Below are 10523 nucleotides of genomic sequence, written 5' to 3'. Positions count from 1 at the left end.
ATTAAATGAGGATTAGATGTAGATAGGAGTAGCTAACATTATAATGCCTTTTCCTCTCCTAAGCAATTTGGGCTTCAGTCTAAAGACAATTTGGGGACTCACTTAAGAATTGTAAGAGGGAGGGATGTGATTAGCTTTGTATCATCAAAAAACTCATTTTGTCAGCTATGTGGAGATGATTGAGGATGAGGATGTCACAGCTCAAAAGTGAGTCCTCACTCGATGTACACAGACTCAATCAGTAAGCACTGAGATTTTGAGAAGAGAAAAAGTTTATTTAGCAAAGGTTAGCCTCTGGAAGACAGGACAGCTTCCTCAAATCTGTCCCCCTGAACAGGAGAAAGTTTTAGCGTTTTGTAATATTCCAACAAAGGCAGGCAGGCTTAGAATAATAAGCAAAGCTGTTCAGACAGAGTCTAATTGCTGAATATGCCTAGAGCAATTAATTACATAGTTTGGCTACTAATTTTGATTAGGACTGGCTTGGTTCAGCAAGACAGTTTGGGAATCTGGGGTGTTTAGTTCTGGGCTGATTTATATTAATCAATAGGGGGCAAAGTGCAAGGACACCCAAGTTTAGGGTTGCAAAACAAGATAAGGGGATACAAGGAGGTCAATCAGGAGTTGTTTTGGTTACAGGGTGCAGTTTCAAAGCACAGTGTCAGCGAAACAAAACAACTGGTTACAGTTCCGTGAGTGTGAATTTTGTTATTATAATTAGGCAAAGTTTTCTTTTAGGTTAACTTTCTTTTTAGTTGTGCAGACCTTGGCAGTTAATGCCAATTAAGGCTAGTCTAGCTGGAGCTGTTAAAAACGAGAAATTCTCTATGAGGTATATGGGTGGGGGTTTCCAAGATCAGAGAAAAGAGAAACGGAAACTTTTACCATTTAGTCAGGGAGGGAGCTGCTTTGGAAAGTGATGGTGATGGGGTATAAAAAACGGGGTCAGGGTCCCCTACAAGGAGAGCCAGGCTTGAGGCCCAAGATTAATTTGTTGGCAGTTGCTTACAGTGGTCAAGATGAGAGAGATAAGATCTGAGGCAGAGGAATGAACATGGAGAAATTCAGGAAGTATTTATAAGGTAGGTTGGGACAAGCTTTGGGACTGACTGGTTTTCTTGGATTCTTCTCTTTTACTCCCAGCCCACCTCTGCTCCAGTAGCAGGTCCTATCTATTCCACCACAACTAACCAGATTTTTCGGTCTACTCTGCTCTGCCCCAGTCTCTTGGACTTGACACTAGACTACTGGTTTTCCTGCTTCCACCACTATCCATTCTCTACAGAGCAGCCAGAAGGTTATTTTTCTAATATAAACCAAAGCATGTCCACACTCCACCTTAAAATCCTCTAGTAGGCTCCCATCACATTGAATAAAATAAAAGTATTTCACCCGGCTTTCAAAACACACAGGAGCTGACCCTCCTTCCACTTCCTGGCAGACTTTCCCTGCCCCACCGAGCTCCAGCGTTTGTCTTCCTCCAGGCCAGGCTCAGTCCTCTGTGTCTGCATTAGCTGTTACTTTGGCCTAGAATGTTTTCCCCACTCTCACCCCCATATTTCATATTTCTCCAGGGGGTTCCTAATTGCCACTGAGATGTCAGCTGCGATGTCCCTTCAGAAAGGCCTTCCCTTCCTGTGTCAGTTTTATACCCAGCTCTTATCATCACCTGACAGTTTTCTTGTTCACTTGTTGGCTGATGGTTGCATTGTCTATCTCTTCCTATTAGAAAATGGGTTCTCTAAGAGCAAGAACTGTCTGTCTTGTGCCTTGTACCTGGTCTATAGGAGGTTACACAATAAAGATTGTTGAATGAATGAAATAAAAGTAATGGGGGGGTGGAGAAGGTGTCTGCAAAAACATCTCTGATTATCCCACACAAACAATTAGTTGCTTTCTTGGCATTTTTTTGAATCTTTTTTTTTTATTGAATTTTATTAAGATATAATCACATAGCATACAATCATTCAAAGTGTACAATCAGTTCTTCACAATATTGTCCTATAGTTGTGCTTTCATCACCACAATTAAGCTTTGAACATTTTCATTACTCAAAAAAATAAAATTAAAATTAAAATTAAAAAGAACATCCAAAACATCCCATTCCCCTCCTCCCCTCATTGTTCATTTACTTCTTTTAATACAGTTTAGCTGAGATATACTCGCACACCCTACAGTCATCCACAGTGTACAATCAATTATTCACAGCACCATCATATATTTGCATTCATCACCAGAATCAATTTTTGAACTTTTTCCTTACTCCAAAATAAAAATAAAAGCAAAAAAGAACACCCAAAACTTTCCATCCCCTCCATCCCACCCTATTCTTCATCTAGTTTTTGTCCCCATTTTTCCACTCATCTGTCCATACACTGGATAAAGGGAGTATGAGCCACAAGGTTTTCACAGTCACACAGCCACACTATGCAATCTACATAGTTTAACAATTGTCTTCAAGAATCAAGATCACTGCGTTGCAATTTAACAGCTTCAAATATTTCCCTCTAGCCATTCCAGCACACTAAAGACTAAAAGGTGATATCTATATAGCGCATAAGAATACCCTCCAGAGTGACCTCTTAACTATTTGAAATCTCTCAGCCACTGGAACCCTACTTTGCTTCATCTATCTTCCCCCATTTGGTCAAGAAGATCCTCTCAATCACACAGTGCTGGATCCAGGCTCATCTCCAGGAGTCATTTCCCACGTTGCCAGGGGGACACCTCTAGGTGTCCTGTACCATGTAGTGGGGAGGGCAGTGAGTCACCTGCCAATGTGGCTTAGTTAGAGAGAGAGGCCACATCTGAGCAACAAAGAGGCTCTCTGCTGGGGACTCCTAGGCACAATTATAAGTGGGCTTAGCCTCTCCCTTGCAGTGACTAGCCTCACAAGGGAAAGCCCCCAGATAGAGGGCTCAGCCCACTAAATTGGCAGTCCTCAATGTTTGCAGGAAAATCAGCAATCAACCAGGTAGGGAAGTCCAACACTTCTGCATTTCTCCCCAGTTCCTCAGGGGGCCCTGCAAATACAATTATACTCTCTGCCCATATCATGCTGGGATGTATCCGGATTTCACCCCAGGCTATACAAACTCATCAAATCCCACTTCCCATTCAAAGCTCCATGCACCTATGGTGTTCAAACAAACTGTTCGTACAAGTTAAATTATCTAGTGTGCTACAGAAAATAGAGATCCTGAACCAATAAACTTCTCCTCCCTTTGTCTCACACATTAGTTGTAATTTTAAAACCCAGTCAGTATCATCCTTTACCCTTGGGCTTGATTTGCCTTAGTCCTAACCAGATCCTCTTTGTTCATATCTCTAATTAAAGTCTGAATTCTTTTTCAGCTTTTTCAATTGTTGCCATATGGTGTAATACTGACATTCATAGCTGCCTTTCTTGGCATTTTTAACCCTTGTTTTAGCACTTACTGTACTTTATTGCAATCACCTCTTTAACTTCCATATATGTGTGGGTTTTCCAGTTCTCTGCCTGTGCTTTTTGAATCTGTTATGTACCCCATAAAAGACTGTGTTCTATTAATCCACTCTCATGGGGGTAGACCTATTGTGGGTGAGACCTTTAGAATAGGTTGTTTCCCTGGAGATGTGAACCACCCAAATGTGGGTGGGACCTTTTGATTAGATTATTTCTAAGGAGATGTGACTCTGCCCATCCAAAGTGGGTCTTAATTCATTTACTGGAGTCCTTAAGAGAGCTCTGGGAGAAAGAGAGCTCAGAGGCAACAGAGACCCAGGCACTTAGAGATGCAGGCAGAAATATGTATGGAGACACTACACTAAGTGATGAAGCCCAGAGTTTGCCCTGGAGAAGCTAAGAAAGGACCCCCAGATGCTTAGAGAGAAACACCCTGGGAGAAACAAGCACGAATGCACAGGAGCTGTCACAGAGAAGCTAAGACAGAAGCCCAGAGACATTTTGGAAAAAAACAATGAAAATGAGAAGCTAATACCAGGAGAGGCCCAGCAGACTGTGGTCATGTGCTTTCCCATGTGACAGAGGAAACCCAGATGCCATTGGCCTTTCTTCAGAGACGGTATCATCCTATTGGGGCTTTAATTGGTAAGGAACCAATTTTCATGGCATTTTCATGACCACACATTGTCATAGCCTTAGAACTGTAAATCTGTAACCTAATAAATCCCCTTTATAAAAGCCAATCCATTTCTGGTATATTGCATTTCAGGAGCTTTAGCAAACTGAAACACTACCTGTTATTGATTTCTAGCCTCCTTCTATTGTGGTTTACAAATTTCCCTCTGAGGACTGCTTTTGCTTCACTGCAGTTATCTCTTTTGTGCATCGACTTCTCCCATCCCTTTTCAGGATAGGGATCATTTTCTTATTTATCTTTGCATTCCCAACATCTTGCTCAGCATCTGACACATGCTAAGTGCTCAACAAGTATTTGCAGAAGGAAGGAAGGAAGGGAGGGAAGATGGGAGGGAAGGAGGGGAGAAAATTTCCCAGTTGAGTTTTTCTTCTTGTTGTGCCAACTTTTATTCTTCATGTAGTCATTTCCTGAAATATTCCTCCTGACATTGTTTCAAGCTTTATTTCTTCTTCTCATATTTGCACCTGAGACCTGATCACTTTCAACATTCAACTGGCTTCACTTTTGGACCGAAAAGGAGATGCCCTCTAAACTTGGCTTCTTGAACTTCTGTTTTTCTTCAGATAATTTATCTGAATTCTCTCATTTCCTCTCTCCTCTACTTTTGTCCCAATTTCACCTTCTACCAATCCTCTGTCCATACACATCCCAATTCTTTACATGGTGGGCCCTCTTGGATGAGTAGGCTTCACAAAAACGGAGACTGAATTCAAGTAAAATTGGCAATTTGGAGAAAGTACAGAGGCAGGTTTAGGGAATTTCAAAGTGTCCAAGGTGCCAGAAGAGTAAGGTGCCTTCTGAGATCAGTCTGCAAAGATGGGGAGGGGACAAAAAGGGGCTTGATTAAGAATTTGGCCATGATTCCATTGTGGCAGCATTTGCTGCTAGATCCAGTCAGAGCTAGGCAGCCAGAATAGACTTTTCTGAATAAGTTCAAGCATTCTCTTTTTCTAACATACTCATTTTCCACTGACACTTGATCCCTCAGATTTGAAACAAGAGGAGTCTCCAGGATTCTACCAGCCTCTACTCTACCTTTCCAAAAGGATGATGCTAACCAAATTCTGCTGAGAAAATCACTGTGCCAGTTTGCATATATTGTGTCCCCCAGAAAAAGCCATATTCCTTAATGCATTCTTGTAGGGGCAGACATATCAGTGTTAAGTTGGAACCTTTGGATTAGGTTGTGTCCATGGAGATGTGACCCATCCAATTGTGGGTGATGACTCTGATTAGATAATTTCCATGGAGGTCTGACCACGCCCATTCAGAGTGGGCGTTGATTAGTTCACTGGAGCTCTATAAAAGCTCATACAGAAGGAGCTCATAGCTAGCTAGAGCTGTGAGAGACATTTTGAAGATGGCCATTGGAAGCTGATGCAGACATTTTGGAGAACAACATTTTGAATCGCAACCTGGGAGTAAGCAGACACCAGTCACATGCCTTCCCAGCTAACAGAGGTTTTCTGGATGCCATTGGCCATCCTCCAGTGAAGGTACCTGATTGTTGATGCGTTACCGTGGACACTTTATGGCCTTAAGACTGCAACTGTGTAACCAAATAAATCCCCTTTTATAAAAGCCAGTCCATTTCTGGTGTTTTGTATTCTGACAGCATTAGCAAACCGGAAAAACCACTTACCCTCTTTACATTTGATTTCAATAAATACTAATATGCTTTCCAATCTGACATAGTAAATAAATCACCACCCCCTTGCTTTTTCCAGCCACATAAATTGTATTTTGCTTCCTTTTTGAGTGACAGAGGTTAAGAAAATGCAATCAATTATGTTTTAATTATGCTGTCAAGATGCAGTTTTTCTAAGGCATTTATCAGGCTTGTAGGTGTGACAGAGAACAAACATGGGGGGAAGCCATGTTTTCAAAGATTGGAAAGGGTATAAAGTTCATTTTTAACAAGAAACAGATGTACTGCAACTAATTAGAATGAAAACTTTTCTGAAAACAACCGACCGTAACTGGTACACACCAGTAATTTAAAGCAGAGGGTGATGTGGGCAAGAATACAGATAATTGGGAGCTACTGGGGAAGAATATAGATCTAACATCACCTATAACCAGTTAACACAGGGCCAATATTTAGAATTCATTAGGTTTGCTTAACCTAATCAAAAGCAGAAGGTGGCCCCAGAAGCAGGTCTACTCAGAGAAGATCCTCTCTCTTAGTCTCCTTTCCATTGGGCAGCTGCAGTGGTCCTTCTAAGATGTAAATCAGACCACATCAGGCCCTACAGGGCCCTCTCTTCACTTTCTCATCTTGTCTTCTGCCCTCTCCTGGACTCTATCACCCTGGTCACTTGGCAATTGTTTTGTTTGCTTTTATTGTGGTAAAATATACATACCAGAAAACCATTCTAGCCATTTTCAAGTTACAATTCAGTGACATTAAGTGCATTGATAATGTTGTGTGACTTTTACTACTCTCTATTACCAGAACATTCTCATCATCCCAAATAGAAACTCTATACCCACTAAGCAGCAACTCCCTTTTCTCTCCTTCCCCAGCCCCTGGTAATAAGTCTTCTTTCTGTCTCTATGAATTTGCCTATTCCAGGTACATTAAATAACAAGAATCATATACAATTTGTCCTTTTGTGTCTGGCTTATGATAGCATGATGTCTTCAAAGTCTGTCCACTTTGTCATGAGTATCAGAACTTAGTTTCTTTTTTCCAGCTCAGTTATATTCCACAGTATGTGTGCTGGTTTGTATATATTATGCCCCCCAGAAAAAAGCCACATTCTTTAATGCAATCTTGTGGGGGCAGATGTATTAGTGTGGATGAGGTTGGAACCAGTTGGTTCAGTATTTCCATGGAGATATAGCCACACTTATTCAGCGTGGACCTTGATTAGTTCACTGGAGCACTATATAAGCTCAGGCAGAAGGAGTAATCTTGCCACAGCCAAGAGGGACCCTTTGAAGAATGCACAGGAGCTGAGAGAGGAGCTGTAGCTGAGCAGACATTTTGAAGACGGCCATTGGAAGCTGATACAGACATTTTGGAGAACGCCATTTTGAAACGCAACCTGGGAGCAAGCAGACACCAGCCACGTGCCTTCCCAGTTAACAGAGGTTTTCCAGACACCATTGGCCATCCTCCAGTGAAAGTACCCTATTGCTGATGTGTTACCTTAGACACTTTATGGCCTTAAGACTGTAACTGTGTAACCAAATAAACCCCCTTTTATAAAAGCCAAGCCATTTCTGGAGTTTTGCATTCCAGCAGCATTAGCAAACTGAACAGTATGTATGTACCACATTTTGTTCACCCATTCATCTGTTGATGGCCACTTGGGTTGTTTCCACCTTTTGGCAACTGTGAATAATGTTGCTGTGAGCACTTACATACAAATATCTGAGTCCCTGCTTTCAATTCTTTGGGGTCTATGCCTAGGAGTGGAATTGGAGGCCTCCCAGTGAAAACCAGAATCAGCTTTCTGTCCCATGGAACCCCAGAGTTCTTTCTTCTGCTCAAATTTTTCCTTTTTTCCATAACACTTATCACTTTCTAGCATAATATAATGAACTTCTTTTTGTTATGTTTGTTGTTCCTTTTCCCATCTCCACCTCACAAGGACAGAGATCATTGCTTCACTGGCTTCCTCCCCAGAATAGCGCCTAGCACATAGTAGGTGCTCAATAAATATATATGGAATGAGTCAATGACTTAGACATTTAAATTGGTAACAGTTTTGTCTAAATAAGAAACAAATTTAAACCCTAATGTGTTTTCATCATGTTCAAAACTATAGTTCAACATGTTTTAAAAGTCTTGTGTTCATTTCTCCAAGTTTTGGGGGGCTTAGGGGAGGAGATAAATGTCTTTTCTTATTTGTCTCTCAAAAGGAAGAGTCAAAGAGTTGGACCATGGCACTTTTTGAGGTCACTGAAGAGGCATTTTGCCCTGGTCTTTTTATTCACAGGTGTCAACAGCCTTTCTGTAAAGGAAGATCCCATTTCTTAGGACACTTGGGAAATTTCTGAATTTAGGTTTAACAGAGAGCAAAAAACATCCCTTTGGACAACCACACTGATAATTAGAATCCATTCTTTTTTATTCTCTCTATATTTTTTAATTTAAAGGAAAGTCACCCTTCAGAAAAGAGGCAAGAAAGGTACAATTAACACTTATAAACCCTTCATCTAGATTCACATTTGCTGCTTCTCTCTGTGTGTTCTTTCTCTAATTCTCCATTTGAGAACCAGTTGTTAAAATCAAGACTTCACCTCTAAATTCTTTGTTGCATTATAATCCATGACACCGAGTTTAAGGAGACAGCAAAATCACTTCGCCTTCTTTGAGTCTGGTGTAAATGATAACTTGCTACAAGATTGAGTAGTATAGAGAATTTTAGAATGTGGTGACTGAGGAGAACCACAGGATTCTCAAGTAGACCACTTACATTTTATAGATAAAGGAAGTAAGGCCCCAAAATCAAGGGTGTCACGGTTCTCATTGTGAGAGAGCCAGAAGGACACACGTCAGGTGTGCAGGCACCAGCTGTGTGGGAAGCTGCAGGGCCATAGAGAGAATGCAATGCACACATACTTTGCCTTGGGGCACGTTAAATAAGGCACAATACTCATTGTAGATAGCACTGCACAGCGAAATTATCCATGCTGGTGGGCTATTTCTGTGTGCTTAAGGAACGGGGGCATTGGGTGTTGAGGTCATGAAGAAAAAGAAGCGTCAGAAAGTTGCACACTCCAACATTCCTTGAATTTTGTTTTCTTTTGTGTGTGTGTATGTGTGTGTGATATACATGATTTGAATCTTCTGCAAAATAATTATAATTTGAGATGGCAGGTTTTGCCAAGGCTATGTTATGGCTTGTTTTTTCAAGATGAGAGTTAGAGATAGGAGATCAAAGTGGAGTTATTTAAAAACCTGGGCAGCCAGAGTTGAGAACCACTGGTCTAGGGCAGTAATCAGGGGCAAGCAGACTTTTATCAGAAAGGCCCCATTCCCATTCAGCTCTCCAGATCTCCATCAGCACCAGAGGCTTGGCTGATTAACGTAATGAATGACACAAATGGGTGTTCCTTCGTGAAATTAGTAGGCTTATTGACCAGCACAAGAGATGCTAGAAATGAGTTCTGATTTGGAAAAATTAATAGTATTGAAGATATGTAGACTGGTTCAAATATTTTAGAGACTCTACCCAACCCTTGCACAAACAAGAGAGTCTGTCACCTGCAGATCTAGGGCTAATGCCCTGGGCTAAATCTTAAGCAGTCACCCCAAAGATTTCAGAGTGTTCTGGTCGCCTGATGCAGCCATCAACCTCACAGAACCTTCCCCTAGAGTAAGGTTTCTCAGCCTCAGCAGTATTGTGCACTGCAGGATGTTTAGCAATATCCGTGGCCTCTACCCACTAGATGCCAGTAGCACCCTCCCTCTATGTTTGACAATCAAAAACATCTCCAGACATTGCCAAATGCACCCCCTACCCCCCAAAAAATCGCACCAGAGCACGGCTGTCCAACAGAACTTCCTGTGATGATGGAAATGAATAACTGCCCTGTGGAATTCTGTAGCCTCTGGCCATATGTGCCTTATTGACACTTAAAGTGTGGTTAATGTGATGGAGAAAGTGAATTTTTTGTTTAATTTAATTAAATTTATATCCAAATAGCCACATGTTGCTAGAGGCTACCCCATAGGATGATGACGTAGCTCAAGAATATTATCTGATCTGCCTTGAGTGAACCTTCCACCCTAGTCCACGGTCAAAGCCCTTAAAAGGACAGAGAGCCCCGACTTACTTCACCAAGGTTACCAGACAAGTTGTATGAGTGTGTTTACAGCTGCTTGCTAATTGATGTTTGTATTATAGATTGAAAGGAAAAAATTAAAAAAAAAAAACAAAATCAAAAACAAAAATAAATAACAACTCATTCCTACCAGATCTGTCCTGTGGGGCAGTTTTTTCCCCGTTTGTAGAAACAGGTTTACTAACTATCCACCTGCTTCCATGCATTCACACCCCACACCACAATCAGTCTTCTGGATCCTGCAGAAATTGTTTTATACATAAAGAAACACAGAACAAAGGGAGACAAGCAAAGGCATTTTCAAGATTATCAGACATTATACTGAAAAACTATACTGCATCTTGCTTTTCTTTCATGTCGTTTTTTTTTTTTTTTTTTTGAAACTTTATCTCTTCTTCATCTAGCCTTGCAAAAGCCTGTGCCCAGAGCAATGGAAGTTTGAGCTAGTTTCTGCCTTTTATAAAAATAATCTTTCAACATATTCAAATGTTTATGCCACACAAGCGCTGTCGCCAAAGCACAGTCTTGGCCACGCTAAACCCTTCAGGGACAGAGACTGATGAAGCATATTTAGTTCTAAAT

General features: G+C 41.2%; 1 long non-coding RNA gene across 1 annotated transcript; it reads left to right on the top strand.

Moving 5' to 3' along the window:
* Nucleotides 1–678: 678 nt before the first annotated feature.
* On the top strand, nt 679–5329 carry LOC119545545. Its single transcript, XR_005219110.1, has 3 exons — nt 679–692; nt 1012–1082; nt 5131–5329. It is a non-coding gene; the product is annotated as an uncharacterized LOC119545545 (long non-coding RNA).
* The last annotated feature ends 5194 nt before the right edge of the window (nt 5330–10523 follow it).

Source organism: Choloepus didactylus, chromosome 10, assembly GCF_015220235.1.
Source record: "Choloepus didactylus isolate mChoDid1 chromosome 10, mChoDid1.pri, whole genome shotgun sequence".
Lineage (NCBI taxonomy): Eukaryota > Metazoa > Chordata > Mammalia > Pilosa > Megalonychidae > Choloepus > Choloepus didactylus.
Note: the sequence above shows the minus strand (reverse complement) of the source record. Positions and strands in the feature narration are given on the sequence as shown.